The sequence below is a fragment of the Meriones unguiculatus genome, chromosome X (genome assembly GCF_030254825.1).
Source record: "Meriones unguiculatus strain TT.TT164.6M chromosome X, Bangor_MerUng_6.1, whole genome shotgun sequence".
NCBI lineage: Eukaryota > Metazoa > Chordata > Mammalia > Rodentia > Muridae > Meriones > Meriones unguiculatus.
In genome coordinates this window covers 145,400,501-145,409,881 of record NC_083369.1, presented here as the reverse complement: position 1 = coordinate 145,409,881, position 9,381 = coordinate 145,400,501, and positions in this window count along the sequence as shown.

Genomic DNA, 9,381 nt, shown 5'->3' with positions numbered 1-9,381 from the left:
AGAATCATAGAGAAACAGCAAAAAAGCTCATCAAATTAATCCTGCAACCAAGTAAGCGTGGGACTTAGAATACGTCTTTTGGCTTAGATGGCCATGTTAGGGTTCTTGCTAGGGACTTCCAGGAAGCTGATTCCCGTAGGAAACATGTCTTCCCTCTTGTAGCCCAATCTATTGATATGCTACACTAACGATACTGGAGTTAGTGTAGCAGTGTTGGTAATTTGATGGGAATTGCATTGAATTTGTAGATTGCTTTTGGTAAGATGGCCATTTTTACTATGTTAATCCTGCCAAGCCATGATCATGGGAGATCTTTCCATCTTCTGATATCTTCTTCTATTTCGTTCTTCAGAGACTTGAAGTTCTCTTTTTTTTTACATACAAGTCTTTTACTTGCTTGGTTAGAGAAACACCAAGGTACTTTATGTCTTTTTGGCTATTGTGAAGGGTGTTGTTTCCTTAATTTCTTGCTAAGCCCTTTTGTCTTTTGTATACAGGAGAGCTACTGATTTTTTTTGAGTTAATTTTGTATCCAGCCACTTTCCTGAAGGTGTTTATCAGCTGTAGGAGTTCTCCGGTAGAATTTTTGGGGTCACTCATGTATACTATCATATCATCTGCAAATGGTGATACTTTGACTTCTTCTTTCCTGATTTGAATCCCCTTGATCTCATTTGTCTTTTTGCTCTAGGTAGGACTTCAAGAACTATGTTGAGGAGATATGGAGAGATTGGGCAGCCTTGCCTTGTCCCTGGTTTCAGTGGGATTGATTTAAGTTTCTCTCCATTTAATTTGATATTGGCTATAGGCTTGCCGTATATTGTCTTTACTACGTTTAGGTAGGTGTCTTGAATCCCTGATCCCTCCAGGACTTTAAACATGAATGAGTGTTTGATTTTATCAAATGCTTTTTCAGCATTTAAGGAGATGATCGTGTGGGGTGTTTTTTTCTTTCTTATTGTTTATATGGTGGAGGACCTTGATAAATTTCCATATATTAAACCACCTCTGTGTATCTGGGATGAACTGTACTTGGTCATAGTGGATGATATCTTTGATGTGTTCTTGGATTCAGTTTGCTAGTATTTTGTTTAGTATTTTTGTATCTTTTAAATAAGGGAGATTGTCCTAAAATTCTTTTTCATTTTTGGATCTCTGTGAGGTTTAGTTAGTAAGGTGAACATGGCTTCATAGAATGAGTTTGGTAATGTTCCTTCTGTTTCTATTTTGTGAAATAGTTTGAAGAGTATTGGTGTTAGCTCTTCTTTGAAGATTTGGTAGAATTCTGCACTGAAACCATCTGGCCCTGGGATTTTTTTTTTTAATGGAATCTTTTGATGATTACTTCTATTTCCTTAGGTGACATAGGACTATTTATTTCATTCTCCTGGTCTTGATTCAGCTTCGGAATCTATCAAGAAAATTGTCCATTTCATTTAAATTTTCAAATTTTGTTGCATATAGGCTTTTGCAATAAGACCTAATGATTGCTTGGATTTCTTCAGTGTTCATTGCGTGCCCCCTTTTCATTTCTGATTTTTGTTGATATAGTTAGTTTCTCTCTGACTTTTAGTTAGTTGGGCTAAGAGTTTGTTTACCTTGTTGATTTTTCTCAAAGAATCAACTCTTATTTTCATTGATTCTTTGAATTGTTTTCTTTGTTTCTTGTTCATTGTTCCAGCCATCTACTCCTTTTGTGTATGTCTGCTGCTTTTTTTTTTCCCTAGGGTTTTCAGTTGAGCCTTTAAGTTGCTTTTATGAGGTGTTTTGAAAATTTTCTTGAAGGCATTTAGTACTATGAACTTTCCTCTTAGCACTGCTTTCATTTTGTCCCATGAGTTTGGGTGTGTTGTACTTTCATTTTCATTGAAATTTAGGAAGTCTTTAATTTCTTATTTATTTATTTATTATTTTACTATTAATTACACTTTATTCATTTTGTATCCCCCATAAGCCCCTCCCTCCTCCCCTCCCAATCCCACCCTCCCTCCCCCTTCTTCACCATGCTTTTAATTTCTTTATTTTTCCCTGACACAGCTGTCATTGGGTAGCATGTTTTTCAGTTTCTATGTGAGTGTAGGCTAGGCTTTTTTTTTTTTCTATTTCTGTTGTTTTTGAGGTCCAGCATTAGTCCACAGTGGTCTGAAGGATACAGGGATTATTTCAATATTCTTATATTTGTTGAGGCTTGCTTTGTGTCTGAGCATGTGGTCTATTTTGGAGAAGTGTCCATGAGATGCTGAGAAGAAGGTACATTCTTTTGTTTTTGGGTGAAAGGTTCTGTAGATGTCTATTAGGTCAGTTTGATTCATGATTTCAGTTAGTGTCATTGTTTCTTTGTTAATTTCTGTTTTGTTGGCCTGTCCTTTGTTGAGAGTGGGGTGTTGAAGTCTCCCACAATTAATGTGTGGAGATCTATGTGTGGTTTAAATTTTATCAATGTTTCTTTCACAAATGTGGTTGGCATTGTATTTGGGGCATAGATGTTCAGAGTTGTGAGGTCTTCTTGGTGGAATTTTACTTTGATGAGTATGAAGTGAACTTGCCTTTCTCTTCTGATTTTAATTTTGGTTGAAAGTATATATTATTAGATATTAGAATGGCTACTCCTGCTTGTTTTTTGGTCCATTTGCTTGCAAAACTCTCCTCTAGCCCTTTACTCTCAGGTAATATCTATCTTTGTGACTTAGGTGTGTGTCGTATAGAACAGATTGTTAGGTCTTACTTACTCTTCCATCTGTTAGTCTGTGTTTTTTCATTGCAGAGTTGAGTCCATTGATGTTGAGAGAGATTAATGACCAGTGGCTGTTAGACCCTTTGATTTTGATGTTGGTTGTGTTAGTGTGTGTTTGTGTGATTATCTACTTTTAGATTTGCTGTAGTGAGGTTATTTATTTCCTGTGTTTTCCTGAATGTTGTTAGCTTTCTTGGGTTGTATTTTTCCTTCTAGAATCTTCTGTATCTTCTGTAATGCTGTGTTTGTGGATACGTATTGTTGAAATTTGTTTTTGTCATTTAATATTTTGGTTTCTCCATCTATGATGATTGAGAATTTTTCTGGGTATAGTAGCCTGGGCAGACATCTGTGTTCTTTTAGGATCTGCATGATATTTGTCCAGGCCCTTCTGGCTTTCATAGTCTCTGCTTAGAAGTCAGGTGTGATTCTGATGGGTTTGCCATTATATGTTACTTTCTCCTTTTCCCTTGCAGCTTTTAGTATTTTTTTCTTTGTTCTGTATGCTTACTGTTTTGATTATTATTGACAAGAAGGATTTTATTTTCTGGTCTAATTAATTAGGTGTTCTGTAAGCTTCCTGTATGCTTATAGGCCTCTCCTTTAAGTTGGGGAAATTTTCTTCTATAATTTTGTTGAAAATATTTTCTGGACCTTGAAGACAATAATCTTCTTTTTCCTCTATTCCTGTTATTCTTAGGTTTTGTCTTTTCATGTTGTCTTGGGATTTCTTGGACGGTTTGTGTTGGAAATTTTGTAGATTTAACTTTTTTTGAGGACTACATGGATTTTTTCCTCTGCATCTTCCATACCTGAGATTCTTTCTTCTATCTCTTGTAGTCTTTTGGTTATGCTTACTTTTGAAGTTCCTGTTTTCTCTTCTCTAACTTCTTCCTCTCCATAATTACCTCCATTTGTGTTTCTTTAAGTTTTCCAATTCTATCTTCAGATCTTGAATCATTTTGTCGATCTCCTTCACCTGGCTGACTATTTCATTCAATTCTTTTACCTATTTTTTTTTGAACATTTATCTGTTCTTTTTTTTCTTTCAGTGATTTATTTCCTCTCTGAAGGCCACAAACTGTTTGGCTGCACCTTCCTGTATTTTTTTTTTTTTATGGATGGCCATAATCTGTTCCTCTATTTCTTTATGCATTTTATTCATTTCCTCAATTATCCTTTTCATAAGCATAGATGTAAGGTCATCTTCTTGAATTTCACTTATGTTAGGATGTCCATGGCTACTACTTGACCCTAGATAACTGGGTTCTGGAGATGTCATCTTGCTTTGCTTTTGTTGACTGTGCTCTTAAGCTGGCGTCAACCCATCCTGCTGTCTCAGGTGCTGTCTGTTAATTTCTGGTGCCCACTGCAATCCTGGGGTGGAGAGAATCCCCTTCACAGGAAGTTGGTTGTTTCTGAATGAGACCTTCTCAGCTTTTTGGGTATGGTCACCAAATGGCTGGTGCTTCTCAGGGAATTGCCAAAGCTCACCTCAGGTATATGGACCTGTAGACGAAGTGAGGTCAGGGGGGCTCTTCTCTCACTAGGAGAAGTCTTAGAGAAAGCTGCCCTGTCACTGGGTTTCTTGCTCTGAATTTAGTGAGTTGCTGCTGCTGCTCTTATACTGTGTTAGGTGCAACCCTCTTGAAGAATCAGTGAGCCCTGTGGTTTGGTCAGTTTAACTAGGGAGACAGGTTGCGCCTTGGAGCAGTGTCTGGGAGCTGTTACTGTGGATCTCAGCCTTCTGTAAGTTTGAGGTTGGAGTTCTGTGCCCCAGGACCCAAGTGGTAATCATTGGCAGGTAAGCACAACACTCAGGCATGTGTCAGTAGTCTAGAGCCAGGAGCCTGCAGTCAGCCAGAAACTTTTAATGGGATTAGCTGGGTGTCCTGAGGTCTGACCACTGTGGGTTTTTTTCCCAATAGGGAGACCCAGTCTGTGGTGTTTTGGGGTCCATAGTTCAGTCTGGGACAGTGAGTTGGTATGCAGGAGTGTGGCTCTGGGCTCATGACTGAGTGCCTGTTGGAAAATTTCATCGTAGTAGGAGGGTTTGGTTAGGTGCCCTGAAATTGGACCTGATATTACCTTCCCCATGTGGTTTCCTCCCAATAGGGTAACTCAATCTCTGGTGTTTTGTGGCACATTGTATTGTCTAAGAAGGTGAGTTGGGCTTACAGGCCTGTGGCTCTGGGCTGGCAACTGAGCACCTGCTGGAACCTGGAACCTTTTCCATGTTTCTGGGTATCCTGAGGTCAATCGATCCTGATTTCTTGCTTCACCTGGTATTTTCCCTCAACTGGAAAACCCAGGCTCTGGTGTTGTGGATCCCACAGTTCAGACTGGGATGATGATCAGAACATACAGGCATGTGTATCTGGGTTGGTGATGTAGTGCCTGCAGGGACCCAGGAACTCTTCCAGGGTTGAGCTGTGTGATATGAGTATGACCTGGTTGTGTCACACTGTGTCATTTCCTCTCAGCTTTGAAACAAAATTGCTGGTGTTTTAGTGCCCACATTTGGGTCTGTTGGTTTCTCTGCAGTCACTGCTGTCCTGTTCCTCAGACACAGTGTCTTCTTGGTGCTGCCATCTTAGATCCACCTCTTTGTTTCTTTTTTTCTTGGTTCCAAACCCTGTTTCATTCCATCTGCTTTCATCCCATGCTAAGTAAATGTCTTGCCTCTAGATAACAGGTCAGAGCCAGAGGGAAATAAGGGTGCAACACACATACCTGCTCCCAGCAATGGTTGCTCTTAACCAAGCCACTGATCTAACCACTCCTGAGGTATGTTCGAATCATTTGTCTGTGTATTTGACTGCAAATTCTAGCTAGAGTCTGATTCCTCCACGTGGCTCTAGCTCTTGGCCTTGCCACCTGGACCTGAGCCCACTTCCCTCTTCCTACAGCCAGTCTGCAGGAAGACAAGCACATGCCTTCCCTCTCTTCCTTCCTTCAATGAACTCAGACTTTTTACAAAAAAACTGGGCCTCATTCAAAGGCCAAAAATTGGCACACCAAATGTCAAATTTCTCACTACCATAGAAAAATAATTCCTAAATATTTTCTTTGTAAACTTGCTGTGCTCTAAGCTCCCAAAGCCTTATCCCTAAGGATCTACTTCCTAATTCTTAAAAAAAAAAATCTTTATTTATTTATTTATTTATTTACTATTAATTACACTTTATTCATTTTGTATTTCCCATAAGTCTCTCCCTCCCCCCTCCCCACCCCGCCCTCCCTCCCCCTTCCTTGTGCATGCCCCTCCCCAAGTCCACTGATAGGGGAGGTCCTCTTCTCCTTCCTTCTGATCTTAGTCTATCAGATCACCTCTGGAGTGGCTGCATTGTCATCTTCTGTGGCCTGGTAAAGCTGCTCCTCCCTCAGGGGGAGGTGATCAAAGAGCAGGCCAATCAGATTATGTCAGAGGCAGTCCCTCTTCCCATTACTATGTAACCCACTTGGACACTGAACTATCATGTGCTACATCTGTGCAGGGGTTCTAGGTTATCTCCATGAATAGTCCTTGGTTGGAGTATGAATCTCTGGGAAGTTCCCTGTGTTCAAGTTTAAAAAAATCTTTTATCTCTGATTTCCTTGTACTCTGCTTTGAAAAGAAAAATAAACATGTTAAAATTACACTGTAATCTCTTGTCTAAAGATTTATATAATTTATTCATTGGATAATGATTTAAAATCTGTATAATCTATAGCAGTGTTTGACTTTAAATTCATATCTTGTTTAGGGAATATGTGTGTATATATATGTATGTAACTCTAATTCAACTCTATGTGTGAATATGTGCATGTAACATGAATGCAACTCTCATTTAAAGATATATATCAATAAAACACAAATGTTTTTAAATGCCAACCATGTCACCCCCATGGCTTGCAACCTGCCATGTCACTTCATTATCTTAAGATGACCACGTGGTATAAAGCAACAATTATAAAACTTCTTAGTCCTAATGAATTCTCTGCTTTTTATTTCCTCTCCTTTTAGACTAAGAAAGCAGTATGACTTATTTTAAATTGATATGAATTTTATATTTTAAATTGGTATGAATTTTATATTATAGAAATTCAAAGTTATATTTTCATAACACACTGTACATGTGGTTTGACCCTCGTTTAAAGTATTCTTTATATGATGGTGAACTGTTGGCATATTTTTAAACTCTATTTTATTTTTTGTCTTATATCTCTTTTTCCCTTCTTTGCCCCAATCCTTTCCAGCACCCGAACACCGGGTAAGAGAGAAAGGAAGTTAGTGGGGACAGGACAGGATGTAGAGTTCTCTTTAGCTACTTCCTGCTGCTTAGGGTCATTGGGTTCCATGTGGGAAGTCCAACCTTCGTTTTAGGAGATCTCCACTTCTTCTTATCCAACTGTATCAACAGTAATCAGGAACAGCAGGAAGGGAGCACCAGCAGCCTTCCTTCTTGGAGCTCCCTCAACACACTCTGGTCTCTGGCCTTTATTCCCTCTCCAGAGTACTCAGATTTAAACTATGTGTAGCTGGCAAAAGGCTTCTCTCAGAGCCTACATCAAGCAAATAGTTTGCTGCTGTGGACAAGTTGAATAGCTACTTTTGTCTATGCTTGTTCTTTGATGCATGAAGGAATGCAGTTTCTTTCTCCTGCCACCAACTGCTTGGGACTCAAGGTTCACTTCTGGGCATTCTGTCCAATGGATTTGGTATAATAGAAAATCCAATGTTACTGAAATATGGATAACTCTAAAGTTGTTTTATACTGTTCTACTTTATTGCTGACTCTGAAAATGGGTTATTGTTCATCTTTTTAAGACACAGGCATGCTTTTATTTTTTTTTATTTTATTTTATTTTTATCAGTTACATTTTATTAACTCTGTATCCCAGCCATGTCCCGATCCCTCACTCCCTCCCAGTCCCTCCCTCCCTCCCTCATCTCCACCGTGCCCCTTTCCAAGTCCACTGATAGGGGGGACCTCCTCCCCATTCATCTGATCCTGTTTTATCAGGTATCTTCAGGACTGGCTGCAAAGCCCTCCTCTGTGGCCTAACAGGACTGCTCCTCCCTTCGGGGGTGGGGAGACCAAAGAGCCAGTCATTGAGTTCCTGTTAGAAATAGTCCCTGTTCCCCTCACTTTGGGAAACCAATTGGTTACTGAGCTACCACAGGCTACATCTGAGTGGAGGTTCTAGGTTATATCCATACATGGTCCTTGGTTGAATGTCAGTCTCAGTGCTTTTAAAGTCCAAGGTAAAAAAAACAGGATAGGGTTAAAACTCATAACTCAAGATTAGTAGTTGAAAGTGTGTGCTTAGATAATTGTAAACCATGTGACATGATTTCAAAGATACTTTAAAGTAGGATATATTAATTTTTAAGACATTGAATTGTTTATTCTGCTAGAATGTAGTTTTGCCTTCTGAAAATTTTGATTATACTCTGTCTTCACTGTCAAAAATGTTAAAAAGTACTGCCTTAAAATATGTTTAGCCAGCTGAGCACAGTGGCACACACCTGTAATCCCAGTTTCAAGGAGGCAGAGGCAGGCTGATTTCTGTGAGTTTGAGGCCAGCCTGGTCTACAAAGTGAGTCCAGGACAGCCAAGGCTACACAGAGAAATCCTGGCTCAAACAAAACAAAACAAAACAAAACAAAACAAAACAAAACAAAACAAAAAAACAGAGATAAATGTTTATCCTTGTTTTTGCTAATGTTATTAATCTATAATATAGCTCTAGATTTTTATAAGTTACAGACTTTATAAACTAAATTATACAGGAAACTATTGTGCACTCTAGTGGGTCAGCATAAAAAGGTAGAAAAATTTCCAGTCTCTTTATGGACTATATTTATGGTTTATAATATTTTATTTCAATACTAGAAGAGGTCTAATTCAGAATCATGATTTTTAGGGCTTTAAACCTTGCAGGATGGAACCTAAGTCCTAGTCTTCAATGATAAGTAAGACTTTGTAAATGATCAAATCCTTTACTGTGTCCAGAAATATATTTATAGTTATGCTAAGAACTAATGTGATTGCTTACAAGATTAACCTTTATTTAGCCTCCTGTACATGTTTTTAAATTTATGCAGGAATTAAGTAACTAGAATCAAGCAAAGTTTGCCTATTTATATATACTTTAACTAGACATGTAGTCCTCAAATATCTCAAAGATTTGCAGAATATGGTATTTAAAATGTTTAATAAAAAAAGCTTTTCATGATAGACGTGCCAGCTCCTGATAGCACTCCCAATCTCCTCCAAAGAAGGTGATAGGAACAGAAGAAACTCACCCTGAAACTTGCTTTAAACATGACAAAGCTGGTCACTGGGCTTTCCCTCAACTGCTGACAATACAGTGTAAAAACTACAGCTAACCAGGACCCTGAGAATTTGACTTCTGGGCTTTGCCAAGACAAGGTAAGCAGTCCTTCCTAATTCCTGCTTAACAAAACCCCTGTCAGGTCTTCTGGGCTTGGTGGTCAAAGAACGATGCCCCATCAACACAGAGGAACCCCAGGTAATTGACCAGGTAGTTAGTAAGCCTCTGTCATTTATTTGTTTGTTTGTTCATTTATTTAAATAAATATAATAAGAACAACTATGAAACATTCAGGAAATCCACGTGTAAAGGTTACATTCAAAATG